This window comes from Cebus imitator, unplaced genomic scaffold, assembly GCF_001604975.1.
Source record: "Cebus imitator isolate Cc_AM_T3 unplaced genomic scaffold, Cebus_imitator-1.0 Scaffold194, whole genome shotgun sequence".
Taxonomy (NCBI): domain Eukaryota; kingdom Metazoa; phylum Chordata; class Mammalia; order Primates; family Cebidae; genus Cebus; species Cebus imitator.
In genome coordinates, this window is record NW_016107509.1 from 2354600 (window position 1) to 2363308 (window position 8709).

At 43.8% G+C, this 8709-nt stretch overlaps 1 long non-coding RNA gene across 1 annotated transcript; it reads left to right on the top strand.

The window, feature by feature from the left end:
* Positions 1 to 1846: 1846 nt before the first annotated feature.
* On the top strand, positions 1847 to 8395 carry LOC108316924. Its single transcript, XR_001830509.2, has 3 exons — positions 1847 to 4773; positions 5724 to 5822; positions 8103 to 8395. It is a non-coding gene; the product is annotated as an uncharacterized LOC108316924 (long non-coding RNA).
* Positions 8396 to 8709: the final 314 nt, after the last annotated feature.

Below are 8709 nucleotides of genomic sequence, written 5' to 3' on the forward strand. Positions count from 1 at the left end.
GCAGGGACATGGATGAAGCTGGAAACCATCATTCTCAGCAAACTAACACAAGAACAGAAAACCAAACACTGCATGTTCTCACTCATAAGTGGGAGTTGAACAAAGAGAATACATGGACACAGGGAGGGGAACATCACACACTGGGATCTGTCGATGGGTGGGGGGCAAGGGGCGGAATAGCGCTAGTATAAATACCTAATGCATGTGGGGCTTAAAACCTAGATGATGTGTTGATAGGTACAGCAAACCACCATGGCACATGTGTACCTATGTAACAAACCTGCACGTTCTGCGCATGTATCCTGGAACTTAAAGTAAAATAAAATAAATAAATAAATAAGAAAATCTAGAGGAAATGGGTAAATTTCCATTTCACATAGTTTCCCAAAATTGAACCAGGAAGAAATAGAAAAAAAAATAGTAAAGAAAAGAAAAATACAATATAGACCTTTGTGTCTGGCTTCTTTCACTGAGCATAGTGTTTTCAAGGCTCATTTATGTTACAGGAGGTATTCGTACTTCATTCCTTTTATGGCCAAATAATGTCCCATTATTTGGATATACCACACTTTGTATATATATTTATGAGTTGGTGGACACGGGTTTTTCTACCTTTTGGCTGTTAGAAATTGTCTTAGTCCATTTTCTGTTGCTTATATCAGAATACCCGAAACTGGGTAATTTATAAAGAAAAGGAATTTATTTCTTACAGTTATGGAGGCAGAGAAGTCCAAGGTTGGGGTGGAGGGACGCATCTGCTGAGAACCTGCTGGTGCTTGGGGACGCTGTGAAGAGTCCTGAGTTAGTGCAGGGCATCAAGGGTGCTGAGGGCGCCACCTGCTATCTCAGGTCTTCCTTCCTCTTGTAAAGCCACCAGTCTCCCTCCCTGAATAATCTATTGTTTCATCAACCCATTAATCCATGAATGGATTAACGCATTCATGAGGCAGGGCCTTTACGATTCAGTCACCTCTCAAAGGCCCCACCTCTCAACTTGGGGATTAAGTTTCAACATGAATTTTGGAGGGGCATTCAAACCATAGCAGGAATATTGCTGCTATGAACATTTCTGGGCGATATTTATTTTCTCAACCCTTCCGGTGATTCTAGTGCATGCTACAGTTTAAGAACCATTATTATAGATGAAGTGGTTACAGGAACAAATCGAAGATAGTTCTTTTTAATAGATAGAGATCATCCTCCTCCTTTAGGTCATAAGTCAGTATAGAAAAGGAAAAACCTAGATGGTGAAATCTGATGGTGTGTGGTCCAAGGACAGATGTCCTTGTTGCTGCAGAGATGCGAGGCAAGGTTGGGCTGAGATGACCAAAGGAAAGGAAGCCCTGGTTATAGTGAAAGTGCCCGCCTTTTGACCGCTAAGCTACCCCTATTAATTTACTGGCATGTCATTGCATTTTTTTCTTTTTTCTCTTTTTTTTTTTTGAGACAGAGTCTCACTCTGTTGCCCAGGCTGGTGTGTGGTGGCGTGATCTTGGCTCACTGCAACCTCCATCTCTGGGGTTCAAGCAATTCTCCTGCCTCAGCCTCCCTAGTAGCTGGGACTACAGGCGCACACCACCATGCCCAGCTAATTTTTGTAGTTTTAGTAGAGACGGGGTTTCACCATGTTGGCCAGGATGGTTTGGATCTACTGACCCCAGGTGATCCGCCTGCCTCGGCCTCCCAAAGTGCTGGGATTACAGGTGTGAGCCACCAGGCCTGGCCCATGTCATTGTATTCTAAAGGTACTGGGCTCTTAAGCGTTAAGGCCTCTCTTTACGGGAAATGACTCACCAACACCTCCTGCTTCTACAGTTCTTGGAACTGTATAAAGCCTCTTCTATCTGCACTTTCTGTTCGCTGTCACACGATCAATACACTCAGCTACAGCCTAGTCTCCCCATTTAACAGATAAGGCCACTGAAGCTTAGTGAGGTTCATTGACCTGCCTGAAGTCATAGAGCAGAGTATGACAAAATTGGAAAAATTGGAATCAGAATCACTTCACCCACCCTTAACCTCACCAGAACAGTGTTTTCAATTCTAGCTACACAGTAAAATCACTGGAGAGGTTTTAAAAATACTGAAACCCAGGCTCTGTACCCAGTGATTCCATTTAATTGGTCTGAGGAGGGGGCCGAGGCGCTGGTATTTTTTAAAGGCTTCCTGGGTATTTTTTTTTTCCAGTTACTTTCTTTAAAAAAATTTTTTTTTTAACTTTTCATTTGAAATAATTTCAGACTTCCAAAAAAAGATGTGAAATAGTACAAAGCAGTCCTGTGTATACTTCCCCCGGCTTTTCCAAATGTTAACATCTTACGTAACCACAGCGCGGCTATCAAAGCCCGGATGTTAACACTGATACAATACCGTTCACTAACGTACAGACCTAGTTCAAATGGTATCAGTTGCACTTGGTGGATAGTTCTAAATCATTCTGGAGAATTCACTGCTTTTAGTTATTCCATCCCTTTAGTGGACTTGAATCTTTCCTAGGTGATCTTAATGTGCATCCAGGGTTGAAAACTGCTGGTGGACAGTGGAGCCCTGGAGTTAGTATTCTATAAGTAGACTTAATTGGCTATATGGTGCATTTTTTTCTTCTTGTTCTCTGACATGTAAGAGCTATGTCTGAGAATCTAGCATGTTTCTAAGCTATTGTTATGCTGCTGATGGGATGAATCATTTGAAGATTTCTGACTATTTTTATGAAGTGACAGTTAAATCTGCTGGGAGGAGAAATGAGCCCTAGTTATATTCATAGCAAGGTTACTGCCACCCTGGTGAAAAATGGAAAATGGTGTATCGGAGAGGGAAGAGTTAAAGAGCTTTCAAATAGGAACTAGTGGGCTAGGTCTTCACAAAACTCAGTGCCATTCTTTGTATGTGAGTCTTGAATACAATTTAGATTTTAATGAGAGATGTGCTGGGCCTTAATGTAAATGTATTTAGATAGGGAAGCCAAAGACGCTAAACTGAAAACCTTGCGTTTCTTACAGATGGTTTATTAAATTAAAACATGTCTCTTAACCTCTGGTCTTGACCCTGCTATTGCAAAGATGAGTCATTGAAACTTCAGCCTGTCTGTTATCCTGAATGACTTGGCTGGAGTGCTCCAGCTGGAGGCATCACCTGGTAACACATGAAACTGGGTAGCTTGTAAGGATTTTTACTTGTATTTTCTCCTTCAGTCTAACTACCTTTAGCCAATTAGAATTTTTCGGCCTCATCTATTTATTATCACCTGCTCTAGGTAAAAACAAACCTGAGTGTCTATGCTGTGTGCAAATTAACGTGACTCTGAGGGCGGCAAGCCTGAACAGAAACTATCCTCCGGAGAGTAAAAAGGTTATTAAATTTAAAACCAGGTCCCCATCACCGGTACTGGATTCCTCTAGGCCACAGATGTCCACTGTCAGCAAGGGCTTCCTCTGTGAGGCACTGGTTTGGAAGCATTTGAACCTAATAGCATTCTATGTGTGTTGATATCAGAAATCGTATGCACGGATACACTGCCGACCTTCAAATTCGCAGAGAAAACAATCAGCTCCCGTGATGTTAGGTGGCAGCCAGGGCTGTGGCCTTGTGGGTCGCAGCACAGGAGACTCTCATAACCCCCTGGGCTTTGGAACATGCTGCTCCCTCTGCCAAGAATGCCCTTTTCTCCCACCAACCCTCTTCTCCTGGCTTACTCCTCCCACCTCCTCTTGGAAGCATTCCTTGGTTTCCTTCCCCAACCTGAATTAGAAGTCTTTTTCATATATTTGCACCACACTCAGTGCTTCTGTGTACTGCAGTAAAAGTAATTGTTTATTTGTCTGATTTCTCCGCATCCTAGCACCTAGCCCAGTGCCTGCCACATAGAAAGTGCCTACGATAATGTGTGTGTGTGGATAAATGAATGATGAATGAGAGCTGCTGATTCAGCCTAACTACACCAAGCACTATCTGTGTGAAGCCATTTGCACCCATTATCTCCTTTAATCTGGGCAGAATTTAATCCTTTAATTCTGAAGGGATGGTATTTTAGCCATTTCTACAGGTAAGGAAACAGGCTAAGTGACTTCCCTATGACACAGAACAAGGATTTGAACCCGGGCTATCTAAGTCCACAGCTTGGCCTCTGCCCCACAGCCTCTTCCCTACACAGCCTCAGCTGAAGATTGCTGTGGTTGGCAGAGCAGCCGATGGCTGACCACAGTGGGGGCGGAAGATCTCTGCACAGGGCATGGACCTGTGGGGCTCTGAGAGCTATATCTGCAGGCCTTGGTTCACCTTGGGAGACTTAATGGTGGAGATGCAGGGCTCCCAGCAGTGGGGAGAGGGTGTGCTTTCCCTGATGGTGCCATGGGCCATGCCCAGTGTGTACTATTTGGTGAAAAAAAGGACGGCCTGGAAAAGTCCACGAGGACCAGACATCTACCCTGCCCCTGTGCCCTAAACCTCAGAACTGCCTTCAGCCTAGCGTCGCTCCCAGTGTGCTGAGGCATCTAGCAGTCAGTCTGGCTACTCAGGAAGGATTTTGAGCCTCCATTTCTGATGATTCCTTAAGCTTTGCAGCCAGCTCGTTATCTCAGAGCTCCCGTAAGTGCAAGGGCAAATCAGCTGAGGCCCCGCCATTGAGAGGGAGCTGTAAGCTGCTTCTCTGCAAAGAAGGCACCAAAGGGATGAGGAAGAAAAGGAGGAGGGGTCTCAGTTGTCTCCTGAAGAGTGAGCACTCCAGGGGAATGAAAACTGCTGCCTGCACAGCAGCCTTGCCGCCCAGCTCTTCAGGTGAGTCAGGTTCAGCTCTGCCCTCCTCCCAGGCACACACCTCCAGATGTTCTGGAAGACAATGCAGGGATGGGTGAGAGGAGGGATCCCTTTGTGTCTGGAGATTCCCCGTGGGGAGCCTGTGCTTGCTTCCTGGCTTTTCAGATGAGCAGGCACTTCAGTGTGAAGACAGTCCAGGCACTGCTAAGGTTTGTGAGACTCCGGGTGGAACCTCTCACTTGGAGAAGGCGCTTGTCTCTGTAAAACCCATCTCCTTCTACCCCTCTTTCGTGGAGAACTCGTGTGGGGCAGATCCAGTTCCCGCTTGGGCTGTCTGGGTTATTCAAATTTCTTTTCCTCTCCTCCCTGCTAGAATATTAATTCATAGATGGAGGCCTTTCTGGCAGCACAAGTACTTTCTAAGTAAGGCGACTCCTCTCAAATCCCTCCCACATGGAAGAGTTGGCCTAATAGGAACCACTTCTCCCTTATAGTTTCTGACTCCAGCTGACCAGACCACAGTGAGGTCCAGCCTTGAGCCCACAAACTCTGAGTTGCTTCACAAGAGAAAAAAAAATAAGTTGGGTCAATGAGAGTCTCCTGCGCATTGAAAGTCAAGGGAGTTTAAATTAGGTACTGCAGAGTCATAGCAGTGGAGCAGGCAGTGGTTCTCAGAGCCAGAAATTTGCTGCATTGGAGAGACACCAGAGTTGCCACCGTGGGCCACATCTAAGCTGGGATTTTGAGGGACCACTAGCACACACAGGCGAGAGGTAGACAGAAGCCACACCTAAGTATTGCATCTTGTCTAAAGCCTCACACTGTAAAAGTCACATTTTGCCTTTCATTGTTTCCTCTTCTAATCTAAAAATATTAGAACTGCTGCCCCCATATAACATCTATGCTCTACAGGGCCCATGATGATCCGTGATGATCAAGTCTTAACTGCAAGCCCATTTATTTTTCACCAGACTGTGCCCCCCGCTGAGTAAAGTATACGCCCTTCGACATTATTGAAGCAGCTGTGAAGGATGCCTTCGATGTGCAGGCCAGGAAATGCAGCCGGCCAGGTGAGCATCTGTACCATGCTGTCAGTGGAGGGCAGCCCTTCCTCTGACCACCTCCCAAATAACAGCCACCGTAAGATCTGAAGCATGGCTTCTGGGGAGACTAAGGAGCTTAGAAGAAATATTAGGAATCTGTGGGTCCATCATTAAAAAGAGGACTAGGAACAGAAGGACAAGAAGATGTCAAGAATAAACTTAACATTCAAAACTGTCATCTCCAGGCGTCAGAATGCTTGCAGCTTAGATCATTCAGAGAAAAAGCAAATGCAGAAAATCTTCACGAAGGTATCCTGCGTGAAGAAACACACTAATATTATGAGGTGTTGGTAGAGTTGTTTTGATTCAACTTTGTGACTTTGGAAAAAAGAAAAGTCAACAAGGGGCATCATGAAGGGGTGCCCCTGTGTTCACTCGGACAGACTCAGCTGCAGCCCTGATTCGTGTGAGGCAAATGCACAGGTATGCTGTGTGGTTAAGCTGTTGAAGTAGTTTAATACGTTGCTTCCACTCTATCATTAAATCTTTGCAGAGGTCAGAGAGGAGTTCTCTAAGGAGTTTATATTTTGTTTTGATTTTTTTTTCTGTGTTGGAGAGAGAGGGTTATTGAGTTCTCAGAAAATGGAAATTAGCCCTGTTCAGAGAATCTCAAGAAGCTGCCCTTAATAAAAATAGTGGAAATTAAGCGTTTCTCTTGCCATACAAATCTTTATTCCATATCAGGACAGTCAGCTGCATTCGTGGAATTGCTGCCTGGGCACCTGGGAGGCAGGAGGCTCAGTACCTGCCCGAGAAGATGCTATGGTTTCAAGTGCAGAGAGGGGCCCATGAGGCTAGAGGAACTTTTTGTTTTCTGTTTTCCCAAATACACAGTACATGGTATAGCAGTCATTAGAAAACCAACCTGCCTTAAATTGGTTTACTGTTTCTCGAGGGCAAGCTGGCAATATACATCAAAAGCTGTGAATTATGTATCTCCATTATATGGCAATTTTACTTTTAGCAATTTATGCTGAGGAAATAATAAAGGATAATGGAGGATCTTCATTTTAGGCCTGTTTAGAATAAAACAAACAAACAAACTGGAAATGACACACATTTCCAACAGTTGGCAAGTGGAGGAGTCCATTATGGCAGACTCGATGGAATACTACATATCCATTAAAAATTCTGTTGTAAAAAAAGACATAGACACTTCTCAAAAGAAGACATACAAGCGGCCAACAAACATAAAAAATGCTCCACATTACTAATCATCAGAGAAATGCAAATCAAAACCACATTGAAATACCATCTCACACCAGTCAGAATGGCTATTACTAAAAAGGCAAAAACAAGCAAACAAAGAAAAAAAACACAACAGATTCTGGCAAGGCTGCAGAGAAAACAGAATGCTTATGCACGGTTGCTAGAAAGTAAATTAGTTCAGGTGCCGTGGAAGCAGTTTGGAGATGTCTCAAAGAAGTTAAAACAGAGCTACCATTTGACCCAGCCATGTCATTCTTGGGTATGTACCCAAAGGAAAAGAAATTATTCTACCAAAAGACACATGCACATGTATGTTCATCACAGTGCTATTCAAAATAGCAAGACATGGAATTCATCAGGTGCAGTGGCTCACACCTGTAATCCCAGCTACTCAGGAGGCTGACAGAGGAGAATTGCTTGAACTTGGGAGATGGAGGTTGCAGTGAGCTGAGACCGTGCCACTGTACTCCAGCCTGGGAGTACAAAACAAAAACAAAAACAAAAAACAAAACAAAGATATGGAATCAACCTAGGTGTCCATCAACAGTGGATTGGATTAAAAAAACCTGGTACGTAAACACCACAGAATAGTATGCAGCCATAAGAAAGAATGAAAGTATGTCCTTTGCGGCAACATGGATGCAGCTGGCATTCATTATCCTAAGCGAATTCACTCAGGAACAGAAAACCAAATACTGCAAGTCCTCACTTATCAGTGGGAGCTAAACATTGGGTACTTACAGACATAAAGATGGCAGCAATAAAAACTGAGGGCCCCTAGAAAAGGGAGTGGGGTTGGGGAAGAGGGCCAAAATACTAACTGCTGGGTGCTATGTGAAGTACCTGGGTGGTGGGGTCATTTGTACCCCAAACCTCAGCATCACACAGTATATCCAGGTAACAAACCTGCACAGGTACCCCCGAATGTAAAATAAAAGTTGAAATTATTTAAAAACATAAAAAACCATATAAAGTGAGAAAATAAAATGAAAATAACAAAAAGTAGATTATTTCAAAGACTTCTATTTTTTTTTCCAGGTTACTGTAAATCAGAAACAAAGCAAATTTACAAATCAAAGGGCAGGATGAGTGTGGGTCTAAGTGAAGGGCAAGAGGACTGGCCTTGGAATGTATTTTAACTTTGGAAAAACCTCTTCGGGATGTCCCTTACTTGCCATGACTGCTATCAGGCTTGTTTTACTCAAAATATTTGTTCATTATCCCTACTTATCCCAATCCTATAGGACTTCAAAGATTTGAGGGCATTTTTGGTTTTCAATTTTAACAAGTCACATCAAAAAATAAAAATTCGAGAAGGAAAATTCTGTTGTAAAAACATATATCTGATATGAAAAGATGTTCATTGTGGGCGTGGGGGCTCACGCCTGTAATCCTAGCACTTTGGGAGGCTGAGGTGGATGGATCACGAGGTCAAGAGATCGAGACCATCCTGGCCAACATGGTGAAACCCTGTCTCAACCAAAAATACAAAAATTAGTTGGGTGTGGTGGCATGTGCCTGTAGTCCCAGCTACTCAAGGAGAATCGCTTGAACCCAGGAGGTGGAGGTCGCAGTGAGCCTAGATCACACCATTGCTCTTCAGCCTGGGCGACAGACTCCATCTCAGAAAAAAAAAAAAAAAAAA